The following is a 16,442-nucleotide window of genomic DNA, read 5'->3' on the forward strand; positions in this document are numbered from 1 at the left end:
ACACATTGTCTTTCTATATCAGAGTTGATTAATTTAACCAATTAAAAGCAGTTGTAAGAGATTTTTTAGCGTGCTGTCTGTCTCTGAATTGGTCTTGATCCTGTTGATTATATTCATGTGTTTTTATTGGAAGTGGTTACATTACTTTTTATTAATGCTAACTTAACAATAATATCAAACTGGAACTTGTCTGTCTCGATGAAAGATCCCACCAGATTTGCTGCTTTTGGTATTGGCAAAAACCTTACAAACCCATTACCTCTTACTTCCATTTCCATCTTCTGTTATTCTGATTTAACTTACAAGTCTCTGCAAAGAGGCCTCTTCTTTTTATGGCTTCTTTCTGGTGTAGATGTGAGATGCTTGAGGATAAATGTAGTTTTGGTGAAATATTTTGCTTCACCAGGTGGATGAAGCAACAAATTTATTCCCTGATCAAAGCTAGGGGATCTCCTATTAATACACTTACATTAAGGATTATATTTACCTTGGGGTATTCAACAGATTAAAAAAAAGGAAAAGAATCCCTTCTCTTTGGCCATATCTTCTGATCTTTTGAAAAGAAATAAAATGATCCTTGACTCTTCCAATCCATTCTTGGAGGGGTAATGGTATGAAACAATTGCTGTGTCCACATCATTGAATATGCAGTGTTCCCAGCTCCTGCCCTTTAAAAAAAGGGTTTAAATGCAATCTGTACTGCTCAGCATGCATAATTTTGCAGGGATGGATCAAGTAGTTCTGTAGTATAAGACGTCTTTTTAGCACAAATTGGGAGATGCAGATTGCCATCAGGCTTTAACTGATTTTTAAAATCAGAGCTTTACTAATGTGTCTCATGTGATGAAGTGCCTGCTGAGTCTGCTCTGCAGTGTTGTGGGCAGCATCAGCCTAATGTATTTTCACTGTTGGGAAAGCTGGTATTTTATAGAAACTGAATACATTTTCAGATGTTTAGGAGGGAAGCTGGCAAAAGTATGTCTGGGAAATTAATTCTTCATAAAAATATCTGCTCCTGTGCCTGCCTTTCTCTCATAGACAGTAGACAGGAAGGTGGAGAGATACTACAAAGCTTAAAAGGTAACACCATGGGGTTTCAAGCCTATATATGTATTTTTATGTATGTTGGAAATAATCATTAGCAAGCATTATTATGCAATTCATGAGTTTACTGAGGTTTTAGTCAGTACAAATCCAAAACCAAGGCAGTCAGGGCAGAGGCAGGATAATACTGAGATAGCACTGGTAAAGCTAAGATTTAATGAGTAGTACTAGGAAGGTAACAACAGTGCTTGTATTTAGTAAATTAATAGGAAATTTTTTTCAACATATCCTGAAGATATAATGGAACCTTTCTTCAGCTTATTAGAAAAATGTAATACCATGAGGCAGGTTGCCTCTCCTCCTAGTACACAGTGCTCACCAGGCACAGAGACCTAAAAGTGGCCATGTCCTTACCTTCTGAAATTCAGCAAAGGCAAATGCAGGGTCCTGTACCTGGAAAGGAACAACAGGCTGGGGACTGATCTGCTGGTAGACAACAAGCTCTCCATGAGCCAACAGTGTGCCATGGTGGCCAAGAGTGGCAAAAGAATCCTGGAATACATTAGGAAGAGCATTGCCAGCAGGTCGAGGGAAGTGATCCTGCCCCTCTAGTCATTCCTGATGAGACTGTGTCCAGCACTGTGGATACAGCCACAGTGTGGAGTACTGTGTCCAGTTCTTGGCTCCACAGTACAAGAGAGGCATGGAGCTCCTGGAGCAGGTCCAATGGAGAGATACTAAATTGGTCAAGGGTCTGGAGAATCTCCCTTATGAAAAAAGGCTGAGAGAGCTGGGCCTGTTCAGCCTTGAGAAGAGGCAACTGATAGGGGACCCCATTAATATGTAAAAATAGCTAAAGAGGGGGTGTCAAAGAGAGTTGCAGCCAGGCTCTGCTCGGTGGTGCTGAGCAATAGGACAAGAGGCAGCGGGCAGAAAGTGGTGCACAGGAAGTTGCACCTGAACAGGAGGAACAACTTCTTTATTGCGTGGGTGACCAGGCATTGTAACAGATTGACCAGAGAGGGTGTGGAATCTCCCTCACTGGAGATGTTCAAGAACCATCTGGATACAATCCTGTGCCATGTGTTCTAGGGCGACCTTGCCTGAGCAGGGAGGTTGGCCTACATGACCCATTGTAGACCCTTCCAACCTGACCCATTCTGTGATTCTATGTCAGCAAAGAGCACAAACTTAATCCACTAACAGAGTCCACTGCAGCCCAGGCACATACTTGATAATCAGATTGGCTATGACAATTGTCTTTAACCACGAAGAAGCAAGAAGAGCTGCTGTGTGGCACAGAAATGTATTGTGGCTGGTCCACCTTGTGCACAGAAAACATGCACAGTCCACAGAGGACAAGAATTTGGTAGTGCTACACCTGAATGCAGTTACAGCTTTATTTCAATTTACAGAGGCTTGTGCTTTTTAAATGAGATTTAAGTTTTGTCTTTGAATTCTAAATGCTGTTAGTTTAAATTTTACCTGTCTACCTGGGAGCTAAAGTGCCTTGGAAAGGCTCCACTTATGCATAGATTTTTATTCCTGTAATAGTTTCCACAAAATTCCATGTGTTATGGAACATTTATGTTCACGTTTTTAGTGTCCCTGACACAGAACTACATATTTTTGTTTATTGTAGATAGATTTATAGTAAAAAAATCTAAATTAATCTATATCTTTGGTAGCAGCGAAAATGTAATATAAAAAATTGGTTATGTCATTTTTCTTTAGCAGATGAGCTATTTTCTTGTGCTGTATAGTGTATGGTTTGGAGCATACCTGAACAAGTTGGAAAATCCTACAAGATTTCTGAGTGGAAATGGGCATAATATTAATTGAAAACTGATTAACTTAAAATTATTTTTTGAGACCCGTAAGATGAGCAAGTGGTAGGACTTGAGGACTTATAAGGCAGCTGACAGGAATCAAACCTGCCTGATTTCACTTGTTCTATGTACATTTAACTGACTATCAGGTGTTGCTTTAAGTACATGACATAATACAAGTGATTTATTGCCTTCCCTGAACAGCTTTATATGTTGTATTTTCCTCACACAAATGTCTGAAGACCAGATTAAATTGGTTTCTTCCAGAGAGACCAAGATTTTCCAGGGTTTTTACCGCTTGCACTGATTTATGGCATGGGCCAAAGTCCATTTGCTGGACAGGAGCAATCCCTGCTCAGTATGTTAGGAATTGCACAGTTTGTCTCACTGATGTGTTTGCATCTCATTCACATGTGAGAGAGTGATTTATTCTTTTACTTGAGTGTCTTCTAGGAATTGTGTTAACACATGTGCATGTGAACTGTAAAGACAACACTATTTGGCAAAAGCCTTAGTGTGACCCTCTGCACGGGGTAACTAACATCCATCACACTTTTGATTCTTCACTAGTAGATTTGGGGAGCAGAGTCCAGTGGAACTGAGCAACTGATGCAGGTGACAGCCCAGTCAGGCGTAGAAGAGAACTTCAATGTACAGACTGAAAGCATTTGAACAAGCAGTCCCAGGGATTCTGCCATAGGAAATTACTCCAGAGTGGCTCCTCCTGATAGATTGCCTCAAATTAATTTTCCGCACAAGTTCTTCTGCAAAAAGGCTGTGCAAAAAAAATGATACCAGAAGTTGCTATCTCATCAGGGGTTAATCAGAAAGATTTACATTTAAATTCATATTCCACTATAATGCAAATTAGCTTCTCTGTGTAGGTGAGTCTGCATATCTTTCAAGCCCTTGAATTTCCTTTTCTAGTTTATTTTCCCTTAAAAAAAAGAAAGGCATTAGTAAACATAGTTATTCCCTCCCCCCATCCAAGGCAATTTGAAATAGTCACTAGAGAGGGCAATTTCTATTTTTAATAGAGATTACATGGTACCCAAGGTTTTGATTAAACACTGATGGTTAAATTAACTGGCACTGGAAGTCAGTGGCAGCATTGTATTGAACTATTACTAGATCGTTTACAGTCAGGGAGCAACCATATAGCATTTACGTGCTGATACTGGTCCTGCATGGACATGGAAATTGGTCTGACACATGTGAACTATGTTAGCTGTGGAAATTCTCCAATGAAGCCAATTGCCACACTCTCCAAATGCCACAGGCAAACCTGCTCTAATCCTGTAATCCCATTCCATAATAGAGACTTCCATGTAGTTTGGAGCAGAAAACCAGAATGTATCTTGCTCAGTTAAAATATTTAGCTTGGTCTTCATTTGGTGGCTTTACTGCATTCCAGCTACAGGAGAGAGGAATTTGAAGATGGTTTACTTGAGCCAAATTTTAAAGTGTTTAATTGGCAAAATATTCAGAGAGCAATATAATTCAATATCTTCTCTCTTTGCCAGTGAATTTGAAGTGCAGTGATAGGCAGACCTCTTCCTTTGTCATTTTAACCCGGGGAATATAACAAAGCTCTTGCTGTGTAGCTGTATTTTCAGAAATTCCCTTCCCAGAATCTCCAAAACATGTATTTTTTAAAATATATTTATAATATATTTTTAATTCTATGAGAATTAGAAGAGACATCCTCTATGTGCAAGAGAATATTTAAGATTGACACTGATTTTGTTTTGAAACACTACTGGCAGTCTCTGGATTTCAAGGAAACACTTGAGGACAGCAGCACATACTCATAGATTTCTCCCACCTGCACTCCCACTCCTTGACAAATACCTAAATCTGTCATACTCAGTGTGTTTTACTCCTCATCTGTAAATGCTTTTAGGCAGCAAAACATGGATGGCCTTTATCAAACTGTGAAGACTGGGGATGAGATATTGGGTTCATTTAATGTTCCTTTAAAAAATTTAGAGAAAAGAAAAAAAATTATTAAACCATCTGCATTAATCACTGTTGAAAGTTCAGGAAAGAACTGGTACTAACAGAGCCTAAAACTTTTAATAAAAATTCTTTAATTACAAAAATAAGCAGAGGAAATACTGCAATGGTGTTTCTTACAAACCGCTGTTTTGAGAATACAGTTCCTGTGAATTTCTATGAATTGAAAACCTGGTTTACAGTTATTTTGGGCATGTTTAAAACTACACTGTCCCTCCTTTGTTCTATTTTCTTGTGATAGCCTAAGCATCAAGGTGACTTTATACTGAATTCGTTGTTTTATTGATATAAAATTAATATTCTTTTATATTACTTTATCGTGTTCCTTACCCTAGGATCTCAAAGAATTTTACATACCATATTGTATTTCTAGCAAGTGGTTTGCTTCCTACTGACAAATATCCACTTCTGAGGCAAACACAGCAATATATGGCAATGACTTTAGAGGGTCTGTTCTGAGGCCCAAGAAAAATTTCTTTTGGTAGGAAGGGCAGAATTTCTCATGCAACTGAATTTGAGCATGAACTTGAGGATGCAGGAGAGGAAGGTGTCTCATATCCAACCTCTTTCTGTTACATGCAATGTAGAATCTTATCTATAATATGACATTTGATATGTAGATGAAGTTAGCTATATTGAGTATTCAATGCAGAAGTTGGAAAGTGTCAGGTGCTGTCTTTTGCCTTTTTAAGAACTAAAACGTGAACTCTTCCTTTAATTTGGCTAAAGTTGTAGGCACAGTGTAGAACAGTGTTAAATATTGTAATTCAACCAGTTTCTGCTAATCAGCAGGACCATGGGAATAGCACATACACACTGTCTTGATTGCGGATTAAAATGTTTTGGATAAAATCACCTATGTCAGGACATGTATTCCAGTACTGAATGAGCTATTGAGTGTGTACAGCACATCAAAGTGATAAGGAGAAAGCATTCTCTATGATTCAGGTAGCATCATATCAATACAACGGTGCATTGGATTCACTAGTCCTCCTGAAAGATCTGGATGTTAAATCAATCGTATAATGAGTGGAGATGCAGTGTGATCAGATTTACAGAAAGCTCAAGTTCCTTTGAGTGATTGGGAGGGATGCTCTGCGCTGGAATAGCCTTGATGTTGTAAAACAGAGAGCTGCAAGGCCTTAGATTCTGTGAATGGGAGGGCTGAAAATTCCCAGGAAGCAATTTGTTTGTGTTCAGAAATTGTACACACGCTAAGCATAGTTTCTGGTTCAATTTGTATTGATTATGTAACAACAGGTTGTACCATCTGTTTGGCAGTGGTGTATCATGCTGCTTGCTTCTATCATATTTCTCTTGCTAAACTTACCCTTGGGTTTCAGTTTGGATTTGACATAATGAGTGTTTCAAGAGGAAAATGAGCGCTGATCTTCTCCTGGTCTTGCTTTATATTTTCCTTAAGTGTCTTCCTTCTATGTGATGGGTGGACAGCAGCATTTTTAACAGATGTTTTTCACAGGCTATTGCATAATTATTTTTCAAGTGGCTTCTAAAAGCAGATGTTTCCGTGTCTTTGATCTTTCCCCTCCTGACACTTTAACACAAACAGCAGATTCCGCTGCTGCTGTCCTTTAGGTCTATTGGAAAAAAATACCACAGCAGTGATGTTGAGGTTTTTTCAGCCTATTTGGCAATAATAAGTATGTACAGGCACAATTCTCCTTCCTTTCTCCCTTGTCACTAACATTGCTTACAGATATTATCTCAGGCTTTCTCTTTTAGAAATGCTGCCTTTCTCCATGACCTTTGTCCACAGTTTCGTATTTGATCTTTACTTTCTTCTAAAAATTTGTTTCAAGTAGGATCCTGAACAAGCAACTGTGAATCTTTTACTTTCTGAAACTTTGATGTATAATTTTCCACCTCGTGCTGAGGTAGATCACAACTGTCACTGTGGCATGTCCATCACTGTGAACACCTTTTGCTATGATTTTTGATTTTTTCTTGAGTCAAATAACCTCATATTATTTTCATCTCTCATGAATAGACATTCAACAACTGGACTTTTCCATTGTTTACAGAAATAATCCTGCTTTCTTGTAAACCATTTTGTAAGAGGACTTCCTAATTTGACTATCTGTTCCTCAAAGACCAAGGGAATGCAACTAAGAAGGAAATAAAGGGCAGGCCCCAACAAGTTTCATCCACCCATATTTTATCATTACCAAAGAAGAACTCTAGCTGTTAGTCTAAAATTATGATAAATGCTTGAATCAAGAAAACAAAAGCTTGCTAGTAAATCTACTCTGTGTCTTAATTTAAACCATATAGATTTTACCTCCATCATGTGGAATGTCATCTGATGATATAGCACTACTACTACCTGACAGACTTTGTCATACTCTGATTCTGGCTTATTCACTAATTAGTGTGGGTGTAGTAACAATGGTTCTGCTTTCTTCACCTTATTTTTTCTTTTTACTGGATTTTGAGGAATGCAAAACATTTTTTAAAGATACAAGATATTTTAATTTTCATGAGAGTTTTACCTGGAGCACATAATCATGGAATGGTTGAGGATAAAAGGAACTACTGGACATCATGCAGTCCAAACTCCTTGTTCAAAGCTTAGTCAAGTACAGCATGTTTTTAGGGTAGTGTCCAGTTGCATTTTGAATATCTGCAAAGGCTCTTGATCCTCACTGGGCAACCTGTTCCAGTGGTCTACCCCTATCACAGTAGGAAGTTTTCTTTACAACCTCCCAGCAGGTATCTATGCATATGGGCAAGATTCCCTAGCTTTTGGCTATGTGGACTAAGCAGTCCCAGCTGATCCCTTAAACATTTTTGGGGCATTTTGCTGAGTTGCTTCAGTATGTCCCTGTGCTTCTTGTCTTGAGACCAGAACTACAGATGTGTCTCTCTAGTGCTGAGTAGAGGGGAAATACCCCTTACCTTGACCTTCTGGTAACACTGTTCCTAATGTAGACTAGCAGGCTATTATTTTTTTGACACAGGGGCACAATGCTGACTCATGTTCCACTCCTTTTCCCCCATGAATTGCAGGTCCTTCTCTGCAAAATTGCTTACCAGCCAGTCATCCCCCAGTCTGTACTGGTGCATGGGCTTATTCTTGCCCAGGTACAGGACTTCACATTCCCTTTTGTTGTACCTCATGGGATTGCTGTCATTTTCTCAACTGAAATCCTTTCAAAGGCAGCACAAGCAGCTCCTCCTAATTTTGTATGCTAAGAGTTCACTCTGTTCTATTATTCAGGTCATGTATGAAGATGTTAAACAGCACTGGATCCTGGGGTATTTGGTGATTGATCTCCTCCATCTGGACTTTCTATACCATTGATTACAACCCTTTGAGACACTCAGCCAGTTGTTGGTCCACTCCCCTCTCTGTTTATTTATCTTGTATTCATCGTTTTTCAATAAGAATGGTATAGGAGACAGTGGCAAAAGCTCTTCTACAGTTAAAATAAATTATATTCACTGCTCATCCACCAGAGTAATCTTATCATAGAAAGGATGATTTCTTCTTCCTGTATCCATACTGACTACTGCCTATCACTTTCTCACCCTTAATATGTTTGGATAGCTTCCAGGATTATTTGCTTCATCACTTTCTCATGGACCAAGGTGAAGGTGAATTGGCCTGTAGTTCTCTAAAACCTCATTCTTGCACTTCTTGAAGACAGAAGTTGGATTTTTTTCCCACTCACAAGCCTCTCCTGACAACCATAAGCTTTCAAAGATAATTGAGAATTATATCACAATGACGTTGGTCAGCACACATCTGTGCATCTTATGAGGCCTCGTGGACTCAGAGGTGTCCAATTTGGTTTAATGTTTTCTAATGTTACTCCTCTACAAAGAGTAATTATTCTTTGGTCCAGACTTTCCCACTGGTGTCAGGATCTGGGATTCCTGAAGGTAAACCTCTTTACTAGTAAAGACTGATGTGAAGAGGATATTGAGTATAAAATCACAGAATCGCAGAATCAGAGAATCATAGAACAGCACATGTTGAGAAGGATGTTGAAAGAACATATATGATCCAACTTTTTGTGGAAAAGGGAGTCTAGAGGAGATTATCTAGCACCCTGTTCATTTGTGTTTTGAAAACCGCCAGTGCTGGGAACTCCACCACATCCCTTAGGAGGTTTTTCCTGTAATTGATTGTTCTTACTGTGAAAAATGTCTTTCCTATATCAAGAGGAGTGACTTGGGCTTTCTGATGTACTCTGTATCTTTCAGCAGCTGGCCCACATTATCCATAGATTTCCTTTTGCTGCTGCTGTACTTGTAGAGGCTGTTCTTGTTGCCCTTCCCATCCTTCTCCAGATCCAACTGCTGGGGGGCTTTGGTTTTCCTAAACCCATCTCTGCAGCATTAAACAGTGTCTCTGTATTCTTCCTCATTCCACCTATCTCTGTTTCCTTCTCTTGTATAATTTCTGTTTATGTTTGAGTATTGTCAGGAGCACCCTGTTCATCCATTCAGGCCTCTTGCCACCTTTGCTTGAGTTCCTCAATGTGGGGATGGACAGTTCTTGAGCATAGATGAGATGATCTTTGGAAAGTTACCCTCTATCCTGGACGCCTATTCTCTAGGACTGTATCCCACAGGGGTCTTCCTGAACAGGTTCCTTAACAGGCCAAAATCTGCTCTCCTGAAGTCCAGTGTTATGATCCTGCATTTTGTCTGATTCTCTTCCCTCAGGATCCTGAATTCCACCATCTCATGGTTACTACAATCAAGACTCCACTCAACCTTCATGTCTCTGACAAGTTCTTCTGTATTTACAAGTGTGAGACCCAGCTGAGTATCTACCCTCACTGGCTTCTTAAACTCCTAGGTCAGGAATTTACAATCAGTGCATTCCAGAAACCTCCTGAATCACTCTGCCATGCTGACTTTTGCCCCAGTAGATATTGGAGGTGGTTAAAGTCTCCAGTGAGGACAAAGGCCAAGTTATCTGAAGAAGGTCTCGTCTGCTTCTTCCCGATCAGGTCGTCAGCAGAAGTTGCTTCTGTTGCCTGTGTTGATAAGCCCTGTTACTTTACATGTTAAGTCACAGCTATATAATTTCTAGTTGTTCCTAAGTCACAAGGGTGTCTTTGAAGGAGGACAGTAGAAACTTGACCCTTTGAGAATTTTAAAAATATGCTGTATGAACTATTAGGAGATGTGCCACAGGAAACAAGCATATATTGTAAAGGAAAGGGACTGGATGGTATCCTTTTTTTTTTTTATCCAGTTGGAGCAACTGTGCTTATCATTGTTATTGCTTCTGTTTGTGGCACCAGGCTTGGATGACAGCTTAAGTGAATGAAGGGACTTTACTCTTACCAGCAACCTTTGAGCCTTTATATTTTTGTCTTTTCCAATGAAAAGTTTGAAGCTTCATGAAACCTTTTTTTTTTTTCCTCTTTTTCTTCTTTCCTGATTATCTTAGTGGTTTAGCTTTCTGGCAAACTTAGCAATCACTTCTCCAACGAAAACAATCTTTATCAGTTTTATTATGACACAAAAGTTTGGTGAAAAATGAATTTGCATTTGACTTTTCATTTTGTTTTCCTTTTCCCTGAGCTATTTATCCTGTTCCCTGAGCTATTTATCCTGTATCTGATTGTTTTTCCTGCTGTGTTATAAGTCCTGACGACCACAAAAGGGTGGAACATGACAGAAACATGTAACAGATGAAGATGCTCTTTGTTTCAGTTTTTCTGTTCTTCAGGTATCTACTGAATTATCTAATCGTTAAGATGTCTTACTTTATCTTGTCTTTCTCATCTGTTTTTTCAGGCTTAAATTTCTTTTTAAAGTGCTGCTATGCATTCTCAAGCCCAAAAAAAAAAGAGACATGTTTACTTCAGCAGTTACAGATATAAAAGTAGTCTTGCAAAGGGAACCAACTGGTCAGTCCTATAAAACCATGGGAAACTATCTTTCAGATTACAAAAAATGAAGGAAGAAAGTTTGCTAATTGTAGTATATTTGTTAATTGTGTGAAACAGTCTAACCTTAATCCCAACTTCTTAAAAAAAAAAAAAAGGGGAAAAAGAAAGTTAGTGTCTACTGCACTGCACTGTAGTATTTCCTTCTTTTCCAAAGCATAATCCAACTTTTTCTTGAATTAATGTGCACAAGTCACTTTAACTTCTGGCTGCATAACTTCTGGCAGTTTGTTTGATATTCCAACCAATCTTTGCATAAAAAAATGTTTGAGTTGTTTATAGGTTTGTCCTACTGCCCAGAGTTTATCCCATGATCACTTATTTTGAAAACAACTGTACTTACAGGGATGCTATTAAGTAGTTTGTGCCTTGCATTGAAAGGTTGTGGTTAGTGGTCAGAAGATTCACAGAACTTAGAATCATAAGACACATGTTTATCAACAGTTAAAAAAGAATAAAATAAATGGGGTAATTCCACCTAAATATTCCCATGTACCATTCTTATTATGCAGTATGACAGTAATTTAAGTTTTCACAACAAACTCTCTTTAGTTTCTTAAAATTCTTGGAAACATAAATTTGCTGAGAAGTAAGTGAAGTAAGTAAATTACTCTCTCCACATTAAATGGAAAAGTGACTAGCTGAGTACCAGATGAAGATGACTATAACTATTTCTGCTGATTCTTTTTCCACTTTCTATGTATGGGTTTTTTTAACAGGGTAGGTAGGAATTTTTTGACTATTATAATTACACAGTCATGGAATTTAGTATTAATCTGGTGTCAATGCCACATACAATGGTGTAAGCAACGTTTCCATTTGTTTAAGAATATACTTATATGAACCTTGGCTTTGTATTTTCTTATCTTGGTGAGGAAAGGCAGCAGAGGGAAGACATTGCCATTTTTGAATCTGACCTGACTCTGGTTGAAGTCAATGATGTGGCAAAAAACTCCCTTGAACTGCCTTGGAAGATCTTTATTCACCATCTGAAAGAACTGATGCTCATGATATTGTTTTGTGTCTGGGATAACTAGTTCTGCAGAATAGGTTTACTTAGTTTAGATGCAGCATTTCACCGATGCATCTACACTGCTTCCAAAATTCGGATGCTATTTCTGCACAGTGCTATACTGTTCAGAAAGTGAAGATGTGAACTCATCCCTCTTTTTGAACTGGAGAATCCAAACAGGACATTTATTCCTCATAACCATAAGACCAAATCTGTATGTGAATGATCCAGCTTTGTTCCTAGGCAATAACACATGCTGCTAAAAATAACCAGCCAATTCCCCAAATTGTTTAAAAAGGGGAGAAAGGTTTTATTGAAGGGGCAATTAAAATTGCAAAATAAAACACTTAAAGAACTCAGGAGACTGCAAAATGAACATTCATGCTTTTCTGTGTACTTTCATTAAGTTACAGGTTTTAACTTCATGGTATTTAACTAAGATAATGATTTCAGATTGTCTGGATTTTACATAACTCATTTAGACATATTTAAAGAAAATGAGGTTCAGAATAATTCCTAATTGATAACTCACTGAAGATAGGTGAGAAAAGGGAAAAAGTTGGTGATGACCTTTAGAAGGGAGGGAAAAGAACTGTTGGAAAGAATAGACTGATCAATATAAATGCAATTCCACCCAAAATTCTGGAACAAATTACAAGCAGCCTAATTTTAAGCATGTAGAAAATAAAGAGTTGAACAACAACCTATGTATGAATAAGTCAGAAACAAATTGTATCACTTGTTCAAACTGTGTCAAGGCAATCTACAACAGAGCAGCAGACTCTGGATACAAAAGAATTAAAAAGCCTATGTCAATTTAATAAGACCTTGATTTCTTTTTTATATGGCATTCTAATGAGAAATCAAGGCAAATATTCCCAATTAAACTACCATGGGGTCGGTGCAAAATGGACTTACTGTGTCTAAATAGTACTCTTCAGTAGTTCTTTAATGTATTGATCTGTTGAGGCTTTCAAGATTTTTAGTAGTGCCCTGTATGATTATATTGAACAGGTTTGTAAAATTTGCAGTTGACACTGACTCTGTATACACTAAAGAAAATAACTGGAATTCAAAATTACCTTTAGAAATGAAGTTCAAGAATTTTTTGACAGACAAGTGGAAGTTATTGCACTTAGACAGGAATAATCAACTGTGTAAATGCAGGATGGATAACCTAACAGTTTCTAACAGTAGAAACTGTTGAAAAAACACTAAGGTAACAGTGGATCTCAAGCTGAATATTAGTCCACAAGAAGATTTAAAAGGAGAGATTTTAATGTGTTTGGGTTGATTAACCTAAAAAAGAGAAGACAGAAAAGGTGATACAGTGGGAGAAGAACTGATAGCACAGACTATAACAAGAAAGGTTCTGATTAGAAGCAAGGAACACAGTTCTGATGGCAAGGGAGGTGAAGTGCTGGAAGGGATTGCCTTGGGGCATCCATCAACAGATGAGACAAACATCTGTTAGGAATGACATGGTTATAACTGAGATGCTGTAATGTGGGAGGTGTGGAAATGGGTAACCTCTGGAGTGATTCTGTATTTCTGTTTATGACATTTTCCTGCAGAACTCTTATTAAAAAACAGAGTTGCAAGCAGAGTACTTGTGATTCCTGCCTTCTGCACATAATGTATTTTTACTGCAGTGCATGGAATCTCCATGTGTAGAAGCACTGTGGCAGTTGTTTACCGTATTTAGCAGGTAAATTTTTACTTCATTCACTCAATTATCATTGATGCTCTGTGGTGTGGGTTTGACCTGAAGTTCACCAACAGGCAGAATGGGTTAATAGAAAGGGCACTATATACAGTCAGGCAACCAGTCTTCCTTGTGTTGCCACTGATTGTTTTTGTAAGCCAGACTAAATCCCTTGGACTCTTTCCCATGTTTTGTTGCTGTATTTTTTTTTTGCTGTACGTGATTCAGGGTCTTGCTTGATGCAAGCTTTGGTAAGAAGGGATTATGCCACTGTGAGTGTTTGTATAGCACCTGGTATTATAGTGCTTGGGCTTAATTGAATATTCAGTGTGCTACTGTAACACAAGTAATGAGCCACAATAACAGACACTGAAGACCACAAGTCTTCCTGTTGACTCCAGTGGAAGTAATTGAATCAGGCCTTGAATGAATGAAGAAGGGATCTTAAAAGAATATTCTTGGTCAGTAGTCTCTCCAAATGTCTTCACGTCCTTGTGTCATCTTATTCTCTTGTTCTCATTTGCTTGTGTGAGCTGTCATCTTACTTTGATTTGATGTGTCCCTGCTGTAGCATTTTGAAACACAGAATGCATGAAATATGCTTTTCATACATGCATGAGTTCTAGTTTTTTTCAGACATGTCTGTGGTCAAAATCTGATATTCTCTGTCTAGTCACAGAGTTCAGAGACCACTCTTTCAACTTATCTAGGAAAGAATATTTTCCTAGAGAACTGGCTTATACATAAAGTATATAGAGAATGGAACATTTTGAAAATTATGTGTAACACATATACAAATGCTGGGCTAAGAGCAGAAGTCATAGCAGGCTACATTTCAGAATCTATTTTTTACTTTTTCTGTCATTTAAATACAGTATTTCTTTAAGTTTTACATAATGTATTTTTTCATTGGGAAAAAAAAATCAGAGTCTAGCTAATGGTGAGACAGCTTAAAAATAATTGTAACTAGGAACTGGGCCATGATTAAAATTGTTCAGCTGTTCGTTTTATTGTTTGTTCCCAAAACCTTAAATGCACTCTCTGAGAACAATAACAACACTTAGCATGTAACTCCGTATGGGCCAATTCATGCAGTTCTCTCTCAGTCCTTTCTTACTGCAGAAAACCTCCCGTTCAGGGGACTTTGTAAGGAATTTAGGGCTGGAACTCTCTCTTCTAACTATTTTGTAATAATAACACAGAAACTACCATGGAGAGAGGAGAAAAAAGCAGAAAGAAACAAAATGAGGTCTGCGCTCCTAACATATTTGGATTTAGGGAAGTGAATACAATAGAACAGTTTGTGATGTCCCCTTTGGATAGTACCTGTGTCTTTGTTTACCTCAGCGAAATATGTGGGATATTTGCTTTTGGGTTTGCTACAAGAGGGATGATACTTTGTAATGAGAGTTATAGTGAAAGGAACTGCAAAGAAATATAAAACATACAGAAAAAGATGATGGCCACTTGCTACAATAAAACATAAACTGGTTTCATAAGTAAGAAATCATATTTGCTGTTGGTTGACCTTAGCTGATGCATGGAAGGTACCAGCTTCTTGAGGCAGTGGCTAGTTGATCTTCATGGTTGATTAGACCTCCAGATTGGTTTGGCCTCTCTGAAACTACAGTAGCTAGGCACTTTTGTTATTAAAAATGGACTTTTCTCCTACACATCTTTAGAAATCTTGATCTTTGTTTTCACCTGCAGAACAAGCTTCTAAGACTGGTGGTGAATTGCAGGAAATTGTAACCTGTTGTAGCTGAGCTCAGAAATGATGGGCTACATTTGGGGTGGGGTTTTCAAAACTCCCTTGCTGTTCAACAGCTGCTGTAAGAAAATGTCTTGCAGGCACTTGTGACAGTTGAACTTGAAGAGCCAATTTATAGCTAGCTACAGTGAATACAAAGATTATATAATTCACAATGCCTTTCCACTATAAAACCTCTTATCACATCCTTAATATTTTGATTTCACTGAATTTCAGTTGGGTTACCAAGTGTGTATGAGATACACGGTTGGGTCCTTTTATCACTTGACTTAGGAAGAGCTGCTGTAAGCATAATTTGAACCTTTTCTCTCGGGAAAAGTATTGAAATCTCATACACGTTTTAGGATGAGTAAGGATGTGGTGTCACACACAGTAGGAGCCTCATTTAGAGACCACTGTTGTCAATGGAAACACTTCCCTTTTCCTCAGTGGGCTGTGGACCAGGAATATGCAAGAGTAACTGAACTAAGGATTCTGCTGACTGTATCATATAGTATATGCTGTATAGTTTTACTAAAATAAACACATTTACTTAGCCAGAATACTTAACGTTTAATTTAAAAGACATAATATAAAAAGAATGGATTTTACTTTACTGATGTTTTAAGATTTAATTTAATGTAGCATAGTGAAAAAGACACCAAAAATTCTAGTTTTGTATCATTAGAACCAGATGGTCTATGAAAGACTTTTGGCTAAACTAGAGTTGGGAAAGCTTATAAACTCTGACTAGTCTGAAAATATGCTCAAAATTGCTATATCAGATGATATGCCCAGTTTTATAATGTGAAATTCTTTGGCTGTTTTACTGACATCCTGGTAAGGTGTTGTACAATTTAGGCAATTACAAGAAACTGTTTTGGATGCTACTGTCATTATCATTCTGCTTTGGAACTGGAAAAACAACAAAATTGCCTTAATGTAAGTGGAGTATCCCGGAAAACATCACGATGATGTTGTTAGTGAAGAACTAATGAGGACAAAGAATTGTTATTACTTATTATTGACTTATTTTGTTTATATGGTGGGACAAATTGGTTTTTCTCAAAAAATTCAAAAAACCCAACAAAATCCCCCAACCCAAAACCTCATGACCTTCATCCTGGAAGAACGATAAATCTTTTTATCATAAGAT

This window comes from Lepidothrix coronata, unplaced genomic scaffold (assembly GCF_001604755.1).
Source record: "Lepidothrix coronata isolate B3197 unplaced genomic scaffold, Lepidothrix_coronata-1.0 Scaffold19, whole genome shotgun sequence".
Lineage (NCBI taxonomy): Eukaryota > Metazoa > Chordata > Aves > Passeriformes > Pipridae > Lepidothrix > Lepidothrix coronata.